Raw genomic sequence first — 18,236 nt, 5'->3', positions numbered from 1 at the left:
ACAGTATGTCTAATAATATTTTTTTTCTTCTGGAGAAAGTCTTATTTGTTTTATTTCAGCTAGTGACGCTTTTCCTGGTGATGTGGAGCCGACTTGCGAATCACAGCACTTTATGTTAGCTGACCAATCAGAGCCTCTTGAGAGCGGTTCTTTCGGAGAAACTAGGTAAAATATATGAAAAAAGTATACAAAGTTAATATATATATATATATATATATATATATATATATATATATATATATATATATATATATATATATATATATATATACAAGGAAGATATATGAAAAAAAAGTAACAACGTGAAGTTGCAAGTGAAGCATTAGCTTTGCATCTCATAATAAACATAACAATAAAACAAACAAACATAATAAAATAAGCCTTAAAAATACACTCTGGACTACCCCTATATGATTTTGTAGCAAAGTATATAAATAGATAAATCAAAAACAATACTAAATATGACTTTAGTGTAGTGTTTTTGCAGAATAAAGAGTTTCATTCAACCCAAAATGAATGTTATTCGTTTTAAAACTAACTGCTAGTGGATGGAGGTAAATTTAATTTGTCATTTGTTTTGTACTTTCATTAGAAAGGATTGCACCACTATTATAGCGTACACAAACTAAATGAAACAACCTACTCAACAATTGAAGTTGTTTTCTCTATAATAGACGCAACCCTGCTGCAAGCTATTTCATGAAGCGGTGGGGACAAAATCGGCAGGGGCAAAAAAAAAAAAAGTATGATGCCTTCGGTTGCTGCAGGGAGAAAAGACAGCCTCGAATCTGCATGAGCCAGGGCAAGATGGGATCAATAAAAGAGCAATGAGCATTCATAGTACACTGGCTTTCTCAACAGTTTTTCAGATTTTACTGAAGGAAATGTCATTGGGGAGACAGTACATTGATACCAGGTTATTGAATGGCAAAGAAGGTAAAAATAGATCATTTTAATGAAAAAGAAGATGGAGACAATGCAAGGCACAGACATTAAGTTTTTCATCAGGCTGTTTTATATCTGAAGGAAGTGCAATGGATCAGACTGCTTTACAGTCTGCATGACATCTTAACTATGATCAAACAGTGGGGTATCTGGCTCTTTTACCCCCTGGGAGCAAGCCGGTAGAAGAGCATGTTCTCTGTTGTCTAGTGAAAATGGTGATCCGCCGAACATAACTCCATTCGAGTCAAGATAGGAGGTTAATGGAGCAAAATAATTCATGCACTTTTCAGATTACGACTTGATTGTACTTAAGGAAAGGCTAGATGCCAATCTATCTACATTAGCAGTTAAAAGTTTGGAATCAGTGCCATTTTTTTTTTGTGTTCTGCTCTCCAAGGCTGCATTCATTTAATCAAAAATACAGCAAAATTGATTAAATTGTGAAATATTATTACTATTTTAAATTGAATGTACTGTAGTAGGGCTGTACAATATATCGTTTCGTCATGGATATCGGTATGTGATAATTCACATCACAGGATATGTAAGGTTAAGTTTGTATTGTATTTTTTTATTTGCTTGTGTTTTTGATGACTGGAATTTTACAATAATTTTCTAAAGCATCCAGAAAAAAGAAATTTGTACCATTTGTGACTTTAACAACAATTCATTTGATTAATTTATTTTTATTTTTATCACTGTGAAACTTGGGAAATTATGAAACACTTTATTTTTGTTGTGTCTTATTCTTGATTGTATTTATAGATCAGGGATGTCAAACTCAATTCCTGGAGGGCCGCAGCCCTGCACAGTTTAGTTCCAACCCTAATAAAACACACCTGATCAAACTAATTGAGTTTTTCAGGCTTGCTTAAAACCTACAGGTAAGTGTGTTGGAGCAGGGTTGGAACTAAACTGTGCAGGGCTGTGGCCCTCCAGGAATTGAGTTTGACATCCCTGTTACAGATTTTATTTATAAAGAATACAAAAGTAACTGAAACTGCAATTCATCGACTCACCTTTGGGGGCTGGCTCCAGGAACTCTAGATGTTCACTGACTGCAATGCTAAATTAGCCAGTTTTACAGTTGATAAAAACCTGTTTACCGCCTGGTACAAAAGATGGTTTTTAGTAAATATATCTGATATTACCTTATTATTATATATTAACTGTGAGGGGGTGAATTTTTTGTATTTTTATAACTCATCCGTTTAGTTTTTATTAAGTATATTAGGCTTGCATAATTAAAGGCGCGGCTACTTGAGTGACCGCTAGGTCTCGCTGATCGCCGTTATGTCATTTCGGCTGATTAACCGCTGAACTCAGAATATATATCATATTTTTGTTTTGTTTTATGTGGCTTTATACATTCAATTGCCTTTTGCAATTATTTGTTACAATTATCAGATGACATGGCATTCTGTGCAATTGTGCTCATAAACCATTGAAGTGGCCTCCATTTACCAGGTGAAGGAAGTTATATACATACCATATCTATAAATGTATTTGTTTTAATTTATAACTTGTTATTTATATATATATATATATATATATATATATATATATATATATATATATATATATATATATATATATATATATATATATATATGTATTTTTTTTTTTTTTTTTTTTTTTAGAACTGTAATTCACTCTATACTTGAAGTATTAATTAGTGTTTTCCTCCTGTTGAAAAAGTCATAAGAACAATGCTTTATGGCTCAATGTATTACAACAGTGTTTTTAATAGCCTAAACACTTTATTGATTTAGTAAACAACCAAGCCCATGTGGTCAGAACACAAACAAGTCATAGGTAAAGAAAAGCCCAAAGAAAAGCCCGTCAAAGCAATATGTTAGCAGGCATCTGTAGGTCCACTCAAGCTCCACCTCTTTGCCCTTTTTTTGGTATCCCCCGGTCGGTGTAATAATGTGCAAACAAAATGGCAACAGTTGGCGACAGCATTTGGCTCTATGAGTGAAGTCGCAGATCCTACATCAATATCTTTTACTATGATTGTTATGCATGAAAATGCTCACAACACATGCACTCCCTCTGCAGAATCATTCCAGTTTGATCTAACATTTTAAATCCTTTCCAAATTGAGATATTAAGTCATCTGGTTAAATTGTATTAATATTACAATATATATTGCAAAATACAACAATTTTTCCAAAATCATGCAGCCCTATACTGTAGTTTAAAATTTAATGTATTACTCTGATTCAAAGCAGAATTTTATGATCATTCTCCAGTATTCAGTGTCACATAATCATCAAGATCTTGATGTGCCCGAGAAGAAACCTTTATGTTGCTGTTGTCAGTTTGGGAAACTGATACATGTCCTGATCAGGTTTTTTTTTTACCCACGAGTGCGAGTCATTTGATTTTGATTGTCTACTGATACCGAAACATGAAGAAAAAAAAGAATAAAGAAGAGTTAAGAAACAGATCCAGGATGTTCCTTATTTTTTATTTAATTCACCTTATTTTAACATTCTGTTAACAAACAGAGCACTTCTGTAAGGTTGCTTGAAGGATCAAGTAATTAATAACATCAATTCTTTACTTTTGCAACAGTAAATCTAATATAAAAACAAATAGTTCCTCAACCTAAAATCCTTCACAGGCAATCCCAAGTTTAAATATCTCACAGTTTGCTATGGCAATGTTGTCGTTATCAACTTCATAATACCTCCAGACCACAGACATACTCACGCTTTCTGCTTTAAGCTGCTTCCGTGTTCTTCGTTGCTAGCATTTAACCAATAGTGTCTATTATACAAATGATAACAAAGTGATGTCATGCCGTATGCGTTGCTGTTTCTGTGTAAAGTCAAGAATTAGCGATAACTCTGTGCCACCACATAACTATAGATGTGTAAAAAAAATCATCTCATTTTCAATAATCACATAAATGATGATGAACACAGCAAGGAAATTTTCACAGTATGTCTGATAATATTTTTCCTCTGGAGAAAGTCTTATTTGTTTTATTTTGGCTGGAATAAAAGCAGCTTTTATTTTTTTTAAATTCATTTTAAGGTCAAAATTATCAGCCCCATTAAACTATATATTTTTTTGAATAGTCTACAGCAGTGGTTCTCAAAGTGTGGGTTGGGCCCCCCAGAGGGGTCATAGAACAATGAAGGGGGGTCGCCTGGTAATTTCCAAAAAAATATTTTTTATTAAACCATAAGAATTACCATATTTTATCCATAACCTACTGAAAAAAAAATATATATATAGTTACTATATACTACTGTATATAGTTACTCTACCCAGATAGCAGGCAGTAATCGGCCCGAGCTCGGCTGCCCCCCGGCGCCTCCGGCTCTGACTCGGCATCGGCGAGTGTTATCCGGGCCGAGTGCGGCCCGCAGCTCGCTCGCGCACATGCGGTTGTGATGCGGCTGTAAAGCACTGGCCCGATTCCGGTCAACCATATCCTGGCCGCTTCTGGCAAGGACTCGGCTGATGGCAACCGATTAAGTTCTTATTTTATCTCGTAGTCTGTTAGCTCCACGTATAATGATAACTTGAGAAAATATTCATGGTACGATAGCAAAAAAAAAAAAAAAAAAGAATATTTAGTGTGGATGGTCGCAATGTTTAGACGCAAACAAAACAATATTATTTATAAATAGATTATACATGTCATCTAGAGAAAAACTATGTAAAATTCGCTTATTTTTGAGATAGCACGCTCCTGTGCTGACTTTTTTTTTAAAGCAGAAGTTGGTTTCATAATAAACACATGCGTTACTAAACTCATGATCCAAACTCCAATCCAGACGGTGGCGGTAATGCTCCAAAAAGCTGGTTGTCACCCACCATGGCACGAAGATCACAAGAAGAAAAAGTTTGGTTTTTCAAAGAGATCACGTGGATTCCGGTCAGAAAGGTAAGCTTTTTACTGCTTGTGTTCTGTATAATTAGCGAATTTAGAGCTTAAAGCATTTCCACGGTGTTTGGTTGTAACAGCGTTTAGTAATTTAAAACAGTTTGATACGAAATGTAACTTGCTTTAAGAAACACGACTGGAGCTAATGTATGCTAACGCTAACAGTTAAAACACGTCTGAAAGTTCCTGTTCCTTTTACACAATGTTAGATTGTAACGTGTGTAGTAACTAAAAACTATTTTAATTATGTTAAAGAAACATGAAACGAATTTGTGTGTATGCTAACTTTGCGTTAAAGAAAGTTTCTGTAGACGAATCCATTAACTAACTTGGCAAAACGTGTTTTATTCCTGATTTAACATTATATATATTACTATGCACTTTAATTCATATGTGTTAGCCTATGTGAATCAATTATATCTTTTGTTCAAGCTGTAATGGTCAGTTAATGTAAAACTGAACGTCTTAAAGCAGATTTTGATGTTTTTTTATGTTATTGACAGTGATAAATTCTGATTTAAATGAATGGGTAACAATATTTGTTCATTAAGTCTTATTGTTCTTGTTTAACAAAGGTTAGTGAGATCATTTTGCAGCACATCACGACCAAAGAAGTCAATGGCACACTCTTTTGAACGTGAATAGGCATGTTATAGTTGTGTGCTAAAAGTCCATTATAAGCTGTAAACTGCTGATAGATTTTCAACATAGATTGAGCTTTTCAGACATTACATTACTAATTGCTTCACAAACAGCTGAAATGGTTTATTGTTATTGGCTATCATCATCAAACATTTTTCACAATGGTAGGTTAATCTTCATGGGTACAGAATAATGCATGTGCTTGACCATCTTACAAATCTATGTCTCAGATTCATAAGGCTGTCACTCTGCATGAATCTCCAAATAAATCTTGTGCAACCTTCTGTGTACTGATTATTTACACTATAGGTATTATATGCATTAATTAACTTTGATAGTATTTCAGGATTTGAACTTTTCTTTACGGGAGGTTAACAACAATGTGATGTTTTATTATAGATGCATATGAGGAAGCTCGACTCAAACATCCACACGCTACTGTGATTTCTGACTGGTAGACAGATGAGGATGATGATCGCCTGTCATACATCTAAAGACAGAACAGGTTTGTTTGCAATTATTTTAAACACATACTATCAACGTTATGTCATTGATCTATTACAACCTGTGAGTTTTGCCCTGGCACTATACTAAAGTGATGTTTTGTTTTGTAAATGTATCTGATTAAGGGACAGTATAGACACATCTATACCGTGATGAAGAAAAATTACTTGGAACAAAGAGGCTGGATAAAAGGCAGGTATGAAGATTTCAGAAATCAATGCAGCACCACAAGTACCATCACCATCAATGACTATGGCAGAAATCTTAAGACCACCATCAAGATGCACAGATACTGTACATTCCAGTACACCAGGCGTGTCCAAACTACGGATGGCCCGCGAGGCTTTTTATAAATATCAATAGAATCTGGCCCGCTATACAAAAATGAACGTAATTCAATAAATAACCACCGGGTGTCGCTATTACATGCATTCAATTAAGCAGCAGTTCTTGTTATGATCTATCTATCTATCTATCTATCTATCTATCTATCTATCTATCTATCTATCTATCTATCTATCTATCTGTCTGTCTGTCTGTCTGTCTGTCTGTCTATACACAGTTGAAGTCTGAATTATTAGCCCCTCATTGATTTATTTCTTCTTTTTTAAATATTTCCCAAATGATGTTTAACAGAGCAAGAACATTTTTACAGTATGTCTGATAATATTTTTTCTTTTGGAGAAAGACTTATGTTTTATTTCGGCTAGAATAAAAAGCGGTTTAATTTTTTTTATGAACCATTTTAAGGTCAAAATTATTAGCCCCTTAAGTCTTCAGAACAAACCATTGTTATAAAATAACAAAACTTGATTACATAAACTTACATAACATAAACTTGATTAACCTAGTGAAGCCTTTAAATGTCACTTTAAGCTGTATAGAAGTGTCTTAAAAATATCTAGTCAAATATTATTTACTGTCATCATGGCAAAGATAAAATAAATCAGTTATTAGAAATGAGTTACTAAAACTAATATGTTTAGAAATGTGTGGAAAAAAAATGTTTAACTCTCCGTTAAACAGAAATTGGGGAAAAAATAAACGGTGGCTAATAATTTAGGGGGGCTAACAATTCTGACTTCAACTATATATATATATATATATATATATATATATATATATATATATATATATATATATATATATATATATATATATATATATACACACACATATATACATATACACATATACACGTGTCTGTGTGATGTATGTAAAATTTGGCCCGCGACAACGTTTGTTTTTTTGCATCTGGCCCTCGGCCCAAAAAGTTTGGACACTCCTGCAGTACACTAAAGACATCACTAAATTTGTTAAGGTTTAATGCAGCTAGAAAGTAAAGATCAACTAGAGAATATCAGCAGTGTCTAACCCACTGTTGTATTTACAGAAGTTGTATGAGAATAAGCTACAGCTTGATTTATACTAATCTGTTATTTTTCTTTTTTAGCACGACTGACTGAAGTTTTAAAATCATGCAACGTCATAAAGCAGCAGCTGGGCCTGATTCTCACAAAACCAAAACAGACGTGATGAAATTCCAGATGTGAACACATTTGACCTTCCTTTGGCCAATTTGATTTGGAAAAGCTTGAAAATCAACTAAAGGAGCAGCCTGAACAAATGAAGAAACTGGTAAGTTCAAGCTCTTGCTAATTTCAAAGTGTTTTAAGTTTATTTGTTTTTTTTTATTGTTTTTTTTTTTTTGCTTCGTAGGTAGCCTACTTTTTTCCTAATTTTTTTTTTTTTTTTTTACATTAGTACTTGTTCACTACTAATTATCTGTTTATCTTTTAATCACAGATGGAGTGAGGACAAATGTCCATACCACGCCACTGACAAAGAAGTGGAAAAATGCATTACAAGGTAGCTACAACTTGCCCCTGACAGGGATGGAGGAAGAAAAAAGAGAAAGCTAATGTGTCAAATGTCTACATCACTATTTTGTTTTATTTTTTAAACAACATTTTAAGTGTATTAACATATATGTATTTGTATATATATGTATGGTATGTATGTATGTATGTATGTGTGCGCCAAATTCTGAAGAAACATCTTGATACATTTTTAATAAACGTAATACAAATAAAATTATAAATATAAAATTGCACAAGACGTGTATATATATGAAATGTATAATCATGTCACTCATGTCTTGCTGTTTGTGCAATTGATTTTGTTCAAGTTTATTTAAAAAAAAAGTTTGACTTTATACTTCTGCAATTATATATATATATATATATATATATATATATATATATATATATATATATATATATATATATATATATATATATATATATATTTGTTTGTTTATTATTATTTTAATGTTTTATTAAAAAATGTTTCAAGATGTTTCTTCGGAATTCTGCAGTACTTTTTACAAGTTTGACTTGGATATTTTACGGATTGTCATTGGTATTTTTAAGATGTTTCTTGCTATATCTTAAATTGGTTTCTATATTTAGGTTTATATAAAATTTAGCTGTTTTTTACAAATTTTTAATTCAAGTCTATTGGGAAAACAGGGTTGTTTTAAAAAACATCTGTGTTTGTGTGTAATTTTTAGATTTTTTAAAATCTTTCTGTGTGTCTTTATTGTGTTGTTTTATTGTTGTTTTTATATTGATATTCTTGTGCACTACAAAATTATTTATAAAATTTTAGTACTATTTTTTTCATGCAATCAATAAACGTTTAACATTTATTTTGTCATTTGTCTGATTATTTTCGTTACAGAATATGTATGCAGTTTGCACTTTATTTAAAGGTTTAACGCAGTGCTTACACTTTGTGTTTACATTATAGCCTGTGTTTGCTGTTATATAAATTCAAATGGTTGTAATACCATATATCAAGTACCAATGTAATATCAAAAGGTTTTATAAGGTGTATAAATACGGAGTCGCGCCAGCTCCGGGCCGCAGCGCACATTACCCTCGCGCCGATTCCGGCGCGGATGCGCAGCGTCGGCTCGCTTACGGCCGCCGCATCTGGCCCGCTTGATTCGGGCCGGAATCGGGCAGTGAGTCCACAGGCATCCGGCCCGAGTCCGGCAGCCGAAGTTGGGCCGAGGGGTTAGTCTCCGGCAGGCGACAATCTAGCCGGAACTGGCCCGAGTGTATTTTGCTATCTGGGTAGTATATTATAGTTACTATTTCTATTGAATTGCAACCCTTGGGGTAATTACATTATATTAAAGACACAGCAATAGTGTCAGATGCAGCAAATTAATTTTATAACACCAGGATAAACTTTCTGGCACATTTACAGCACTGACATACATTTAAAAAGTTAAATGAAGAATAGACTTGGGTTCATTGGTGTGTGTGCCATTGCATGCAAGGTTTCTGTATTTATAACCACCTCAGAAGATATTGGGGGTCACAAGTCACTGGCATTGTTATTTTGGGGGTCGCAGGCTGAAAAGTTTGGGAACCCCTGGTCTACAGCACAGGTGTCCATTCCAGTTCCTGCAGGACCGCAGCTCTGTACGGTTTAGTTTAAACTCTAATTAAACACACCTGATTATACTAATTGAGACCTTCAGGCTTGTTTGAAACCTACAGGTAAGTGTGTTGGAGCAAAGTTGACTATAAACTGTGCTGAGCTGTGGCCCTCCAGGAACTGAAATTGACACCTGTGGTCTACAGAACAAACCTTTGTTATACAATAATTACCCTAACCTGCCTAGTTAACCTAAAAAATACCTAGTAAAATATTATGTAATTAATGTCATTATGGCAAAGATAAAATAAATCAGTTATTAGAAATTGGTTATTAAAACTATAATGTTTAGAAATGTGTTGAAAAAAATTAACTGAAATTGGGAGTAAAAATAAACAGGGGGCTGATAATTCAGGGGTGTTAATAATTCTGACTTCAATTGTGTGTATATACACACACACACACACACACACACACACATATATATATATATATATATATATATATATATATATATATATATATATATATATATATATATATATATATATATATATATATGAGTCCTGATTGTGAGGTAACATCCGATTCCGATCGAGTCTGAAACCATGTGATGATATCTGGACATCCCTAATTAAAATATATTTACTTGACTTCTTTTAAAACATTAAAACAAATCTTATTGATTCCAAACTTTTGCCTGGTGTTGTATGGTCATCCCTCATGCTGGGGCTGGAAAAATTCTATTTTTTTTTTTTCACAAAAACTGTAAAACTGAATGGATTGATTGGTGTTGAAGATCACCCGTGTTGTGAAGCATAGATTGGGGAGATCTATAAGACCAGCGCATTTCACGATAAAGAGCGAGCCCTGATCTTACCCTGGTGGTCTCTGGGTAAAGCGGCCTATTGTTTAGAAGTCGGATAACAAGGCAGCAAGTAAAGCATTTGAAAATCAATACAGAATAAAAAGCGTCTTTTAGAAGCCTGAAAGTATGTCCAGGAGCTACCACGCTTTCAATTCACCCAGCTGCGGTGTAGCCTGTCTGTTCTCGCTTGTTCTTTGCTCTGACTATCTTTCTTTTCCCCCCCTCCTTCATTCCAGAGGGCCCAAGGGCCCGAGCGGTCCAATCTGGATTCAAACGCACTCTTATTTGTAAAGATTCCTGACAGCTCCACGCGTCTTGCCAGCAAAGCGTTGGAAATGAAGCGCGCTGATGATGTACAGAGACAGTCTTTCACGGCCCCTCAGTCTTTGTTTCTGTCACTCGTTTTCTCTCCCTCTCTCTCCTGACACTTTTGCACGCGCTCAGTCTTACCTGTCAGCTCGCAGCACAAAAAGTTGTTCTCATCACTGTAGTCGGGCCACACACCGAAGATGCAGCATCTGCACTCTTGGTGGAGGAACGCTGATTGATGTTGCACAGTACCACCATCATTTCCTATTTAGCTCCATAGCTGCTTCTGTGTAACCTCTGCATACATTACACACCATGCCGGAGCAGCATCTGACTTTGCAGTATATGGGTTAGACGCAGTGTGTAACCAACGTGAGTTTATAGATTTTTTAAAAGTTTCCCTTTTAAATGTCAATGGAATTTCTCCCGGGGCTTCTGGTCCTTCAAATGACACACAAACACAATGATATTACTTTGAAGTTGGTGCTGTTAGAGCTTAATAGTGCTCTTGGCACTCTTTGTTTTGCTCTGGCTGGTATTGTGTTTCTGATAAATTTGTAATAACGATACACCGAGTTCATTATTTTACCAGTAAAAACTTGGGGTATGCACAGTACCACTCAAAACATTGTCGGAGGAATTTGTTTGGTAAAAAATAATGCTTTTATTCAGCAGGGATGCATTAACCTAATTAAGAGTGACAATAAAGACATTTATGTTACAGAAGATTTCTGTTTTAAATAAAAGCTGTTCTTTTGAACTTTTAAGAATCCCCCCCAAAAATAAAAATAAATCAACTGATTACATGAAGAAATGTTTCTTAAATGCCAAATGCTCTTATTAGAATGATGTCTCAAAGACTATAGGACAATAAAGGCTTGAGTAATCATGCTGAAAATTCAGCTTTGCTATCACAGAAATAACTTATTACAAAATATTAAAATAGCAAAGTTATTAGAACTTGTACCATGTTTTTCGGAAAAAAAGGTCATACCTACGTATGCATGTTGCACTGTATCTAAATTGCATTATCTAGACGAGAGAGAGAGAGAGAGATGGTGAGAGAGAATATATTTATTATTTCACATCTTATTCAGATTATTCAGTTTTTGTTAGTTCATTTAGAAATTAAGCTAGGTTAAATCAAAGTCTCGGGCAGTGTTCTCAGGCATTCTGTCTGAATGGGGAAACATCAAATTCACCAAAATTGCTTGCAAGTTAAGATTAAAATTCATATTAGGAATCACCAACAAAATTAAACAACAACTGTCTCTTTAGTTTCATTTCTAAATGCTTGAATCACCAACACCATTTCACGACAATTCGTAATATTTGGATTTAGTGTCTAATTCGTTTGATCTCATTTGTACAATTTAGTATGATTCGCTCATCCCCCAATGACGATTTGGTTTAGGAGCGGGGTTTGCTGCCACACCTTCTTTTTAAAATCGTACATTTCCATATGACTGAGCGTGTATGCATTTGTACAAATTAGCCACTAAACTGACAAAATGTCAAATAGTTACGTTTCCTCATGAGATCAGACTGGAATCTCACAAAATCTGCAGAAACTCACGTCTGGTCCGAGCTGCTCCCCAGGACAATGATCAGTTTATATCGCTTATTTGCTTGGTTAATGCTCTTGTCTAAAATTTGAGATTTGATAATGCAATGTGTTTGCTTGTGAACTTGTCCAGTTAACTGACATGTTTGAGTGATACCTCGGAGAGGTGTAGGAGTGAGTAAGTCGCGCGATATACAACACTGAGATGCACAATTTGTATTGGTCCACTAGGTTCAGGAGAATGTGCTGTTTTCTGTATGTTTTTGTTTTTAGTTAGAGCAGTTTAGTTAAGATGTTTGGTACGTTGAAGATGTTTCTTTTCATGTTTTTCTTTTCATATTTAGTTTAGTTTGGTGAAAACAGTTACTGACTAATTTATTCATTTTAAATATTTTTCTTTCACTGTACAATATATTTTCACTGGTTTCATTGGAGGTATGGGAAATTAACAATTGCAGTGATATTTGGTTTTCAGTTCATTTCTTTCTCCATCCGCTTGTCACACACATTAAACTATTATATGTTATGTAATCTACTCCTAGTTTAATATTAACATCTAAAAAGACGTTACAATGATTGGCTCCTGTACTAGAGGGTGGGGCTTCATTCACAATATTGACTATTATACCTTTTCCCATTCAAAACTATATGAGTGACAAATCTTGTGTATTCAATAGTCTTGGGTTAAGCAAAGCAAAGTAAAGTAAAGCAAAGTAAAGCAAAGTAAAGTAAAGTAAAGTAAAGCAAAGCAAAGCAAAGCAAAGCAAAACAAAACAAAACGATAATAAGCAATATGAATGGATTCAAGTCGCAACAAATCTTATAAATTAGTATTTAAACTTTAAACAGCACAACAGTGCCAAATAAATGTATTCAAAGCAAAACTATAGTGTAAAAATGCCTATTGTTTGGCACCAATCTACTTGGACAACTGTCAGTGTTTTAGCATAATTTAAAGCATAGTCATTTAAATAATGAAAAATAACAATATGGAAAAAAGAATTCAGATACAATATCCAGATGTTCATGTTAACTTTTCTTTTAAAATGAGAATATTTTTCAGGCTCCTGTATGTAGGATGAGTATTTTCATGTTCATGTGGCAATGAGTAGTTGCTGTTTTTTTTTCTTTGCCTTTTAAGAACCCCTATCATGGATATTTGCAAGTGAATGAAAACATCCAGCTGGGGTTTAAATCTGAAAGTGCATCATGTGTAAAACCATTGATTCTTTAACAAAATAGTCGAATTAATGATTCAAGTTGGGTTCAATTTTTTGTTTCAGTGCGTCGATGTCGATACGGTACATCACCAAATATGTAGTTCCAGATTCTGTAAAATGTGAACGCACGTTTAACTTCAGACTCTAGCGGAGCGCTGAGGATCATGGGACTGATCATAATGCGAAGATGACGATCAGACTGGGTCATCGGACCAATCAGCACAGATTAGCTTTACGCTAAGAACGAATCATATGGGAGCCGTTGGGATAATTAGGTAAAATCCATGCATATTATAAAACAATGAAAGTGTTTTGACCTTGCATGCATATCAGCCTGTTGTTGGAGAACCCCAAAACCAAAACATGACCATTTATAATGCAAAATAGGGGACCTTTAAAGTGAATAAAGGCACATAAACAGGAGTCTCGGAATATATATATATATATATATATATATATATATATATATATATATATATATATATATATATATATATATATATATATATATATATACATTTTTTTTTTTTTTTTTTTTCAAATTTGAGAAGAAAATGTCAATTGGGACTTACAGTAAAGGTTTTTGCTTCTTAACTCTTCAAATGTAGCCTAGGTGAGGATAAGGCAACAATGTCTTATTATTTTTCTAAACATGGCCAATATCAGATTCCAGAATGAACTGATCACGACTTAAGTTGATCTAGTGAACTGATAGATGCATAGAATCCAACACAACTGTTCAAAGTACAGTCTCATTGCAAACCCCATATCAGTATTCAGACCACATGTGGATGTAAAGAATTGAAAAGATCAGATTGCATGTGGTTTGAGCTGTTCACACTGTCATAGAGAGGAAAAGAATAAGATTATATAAGCAAAAAATCTGATTTGGGCTAGTGTGAACAAAGCTGGAGACTTTTAAAACAAAGCATTATTAAGAATCCTGCTGACCCTGAGCTTTTTGAACAGGAATTCCTATTAAAAAAAAGATTTTTTTATCCACCTCATGTATTGGAAGAGAAATACAGATGCTTGCAGCATGAAAGAGCTTTGTAGTTGGCCATTGTTGTTTTTAAGATTAGTGCTCTTTGCTGGGATTCCTGTACGTTGTGGATTAGGAGTTACAAGTACCCTGTTTATGAAGGGATTTGAGGAATTAGGGATGAAACGGAATAGTATACGCAATGCAAATGTGCCCATTTCCCTCTCCAGCAGGAATACAAATGCAAATGAACGCCGTTTCAGAGAAACCTCTTGTTATGCCCATTTGCGTGATGTAAAATGTGCTGGTGAAACTTACAGCGAGCAGGAAAAAGAGAGGTTAAAAAGAGGTTTTACTGAACTGCTTTTGAGAAAGCAGCTATTATTCAGTTGTCTTCTCATAAAGGTTTCATTTGCAGTAAGACGTACCACAACAATGCGCAGCCACAAATGGAGATTATTGATTGAGTCAATTGCCATAAAATCACATCCATTTCCTGCCTATTCAGCAGTCAGCGGCATGGAGTGTGGTGAATGAAATATCCACACAAGCCCATTACCCAGCCAAAAATCCAAATGGAAAAAAAGAGCACATCAGGCCATCAAGACGAGAATAATCTAATATCTGCCTTCAATTGAAAATCCCCCCATTCAGCGAAATGTCCCTTTTTAAATTTGAGGCCCGACTAGATGGATTAACAGAGCATATTATAGTGGTAGTTTGTGCGGAGAGTAAAAGCTTTACCTAGACCTATTACAGAGACAAATAGGACGGCTGATGCTTTCTATGGGAGAGGCATCTTGGCGGTCAGGAAAAAGATTGAGAAATTAAACTGCGAATAGCATTTCTCAAGACTTAAAAGCATGTTGAGTCCACCTTTGTTAATGGCTGATTATGATATTTTCACTATGCAAATATTTATTATGCTGAGGTATATACTCTGTGTCGTTTCAACAGCATGGCGACTGGAGTGTGTAATTACTTGGTTTAAAATGCGAGCTACATGCTATTATTTTTCCTCATCTCTTCTTTCATTCCTCTGTTTTTTTATGATGGTTAGCCATGGGCAGCACGTTTTAGTGCTCGGCGGCGAGGGAGACGAGGAATATGTTCACTCTAGCATTATCGCCATAAAGCTCCATTTACTTTCATGAGATCCAGCGTGACATCGCGGGGCCGGACGCAGGTCGTTATAATTATATGATACATAGATGATTCCACTCAGGCTGAGAATTGCCAGCAACAGCAAAGCTGGAGAGCATGACACCCACTAGAATGAGATCATTAAATGAGATGTATTCTGGGAGGGGAACCATCTGTCTAGTGCGCACTGGCTGGCTGTTTCTTCCTCCATTAGCAAAGCATGGGTCGCTGCCACCTCACAACTCTGCAGCCACTTTGCATGCGGATGATTGTGTGGCCTGGGTGTGCCTTTGACTTCACGGAATTAGATGTTCAGTTTGAACCCAATGTTTCCTTTTCGGAATATTTCTGGAGTTCTTGACAGCATTTTGTTGTTGAATACATCGCTAATGCAAGGAGAATTTATTAGTTATGGAGAAACGTCAAAGAATGGGGTGTTGCTTCCTAAATGTTACACAAGTTTGACATTTTGTGAGTTGTAGCAGTGTGGTTAAATTGTGCACCTCCAGACAAACTCTGGTGTGATTTTACTGAAATATATTCACACCAAACGCCAAAAAACATCTAAAATGTGTCAAAAAATGACATGATGTTACAAGATTTGACCACAAAAGGAACAGACTGTTCAAGAATACATGTTGTTGTTTTTTTTCTCTCCTTATAGTCAGGATGGTGGTCATTACAGTTCAGTAAAAGCATTAGAAACCCATCTTGTTGTGGCAGATTTTCATTTGTATGTGACAGAGAATTCTTGTCACTGTTTTGACACCTTTCCACAATTTTCAAGCATTAAAGACACCATTATGTGCACCCAATACAAGCACACTTTGATTTGACGATGTGCTGGGAACCCTGTGGATGAATCTATCCACCCGTCCGTCTTCTGGTGTCCGGCAGCAGTTCTCCTGATTGGCAGAATGTCTGGTCTCCTGCTCCGCTCCCGCTTCAGTGGAGGACGCAGGCTTCGGCATCATAGCGGACAGCGTTGACTCCTTCAGCTCTTTCCCTTCCGGTGGTGAGCCCTGCGTCCCCTGTTTCTCCCCATGCTGGGGGATGGCAGCAGGCAGATTCATTCCCTGCTAGCCTCGGGCTGCCATGGCACTCTGTGCAGATAAATGGGTTTCTCCCCCACTCAGGTTAACTCCCCAACATTCACCATTGTGGCAACTGGAAAATGTTTCCCTCATTCTCCCAGATCTCGGCACCACTGTAATGAAGTGTACTGCAACCTGGCTGCCAGTAAGAAGGAGGCGGAGAACTAATAAACTTTTAATAAGTTATTAATTAGTAAATTAAACAAACGGACGGATGGCAAAAGTAAAACAATATGTCCGGGCCCAGTCCTCTCTTATCCAGCACTGCTGTGTCTCTCCTCCGTTTAGCTTCCAGGGCTCCTTCATGAGACTCAGGACAGGTGACGCATCCAGCTATCCCTGATTATCTCCCTCACGCCACCTGCTTCACACGCACCTATGGCTCTCAGCCCCGCCTCGCTCGCCACAGGGTTATTAATGAATTACATCTTTTTTTATGCCACAATTTAAGTTCGGCGCTCTCCAGCCTAGACCGTATTCTGCACAAGACGTTTGGCCATAGGAGAAATGTTCGTGCCCACCTGAGCTTGTTTTTTCTTGAGTTTTTTTAATTCTTCACTATTCGCCAATTGGTTTTTTCCTTGCCGCTGTTGCCATTAGCTTGCATGGTTCAGGACCTGTAGAGCTGCGCATTGTTGGATTTGCTTTTCAGTGTTTGGACTTTAAGCATTGAATATTAAACCACATTGAACTAAACTGAACTTCCACACTGAAAACTGAACTGACACTGTTTCAATTGACTATAATCTTCTATGTGACGCTGCTTTGACACAATCTACATTGTAAAAGCGCTATAGAAATAAAGATGAATTGAATTAATTAATGAAGTAATTTAACTTTTTAGACCGTTTAAATATACACCTTAATTAGCTTAATTGTTTAACTGAAACTACGGCCCAATCACACTTCTATTTTGTACCGCACTACAGCACCTGCACATGTCATCTTATGTCCTTGCAATTTCTTGCTTCATATAAGATCAGACGATCGCGACTGCCGGATTGATTTCAGTTGTGTTATTTTTTGGTATTTATCTTCAGGAAATCACTGAAGGCTTATATTATGTTATCATAATGATCTAATGCAGCAATAAGATTGTAATACTGTGCATTTAACACTGTGGTCATACTCATTAATGTAAACAAACAAAAACAGCATTATACATTATAGCAAACACTGAAAAATGCTCATTGATAGCCACTAGACTTTTCTGACAAGGTATTCCAGTGTCGTCAAGTGTCAAAGTTGTGGGACTGCTGTACAGGGGTTATGATAAGGGATTTTAGATCGCGAATAGATCGCAAAATTTAGTGTTTTTTATTTTAGCGATTTTTCTTTTAAAGCATGACAGTAAAACATGAATGCAGTTATAAATACATTAAAACGTGTTTGTTTGTTGTAAAAATTCGTAATAATGAAAAAAAAAAAAAACTAATTTGTGGATCTCCTTACTTCAGGGTGCAGCTGTTGCTGGGGTATTCTGGGATTTTTTTCTTACCTATGGTTTCAAGTGTGGTTGTCACGTTCGAGGTGGGGAAAAGGAGCGAGGACTCAAGTGCAAAGAAATAATGGGTATTTATTAATAATAAAATAAAAATAAAAGGCAAAACA

At 35.5% G+C, this 18,236-nt stretch overlaps 1 protein-coding gene and 1 long non-coding RNA gene across 18 annotated transcripts in view; both read left to right on the top strand.

Moving 5' to 3' along the window:
- Positions 1-18,236, top strand: part of znf804a (zinc finger protein 804A) — a 265,574-nt gene that overhangs the window by 75,868 nt on the left and 171,470 nt on the right. The gene's annotated exons all lie outside the window — the stretch shown is intronic.
- LOC141376026 (uncharacterized) lies at positions 4,769-7,918 on the top strand. Its single transcript, XR_012385039.1, has 5 exons — positions 4,769-4,849; positions 5,891-5,996; positions 6,121-6,191; positions 7,449-7,633; positions 7,802-7,918. It is a non-coding gene; the product is annotated as an uncharacterized lncRNA (long non-coding RNA).

This window comes from Danio rerio, chromosome 9, assembly GCF_049306965.1.
Source record: "Danio rerio strain Tuebingen ecotype United States chromosome 9, GRCz12tu, whole genome shotgun sequence".
Classification (NCBI taxonomy): domain Eukaryota; kingdom Metazoa; phylum Chordata; class Actinopteri; order Cypriniformes; family Danionidae; genus Danio; species Danio rerio.
This window is presented reverse-complemented; position numbering and strand designations above follow the sequence as displayed.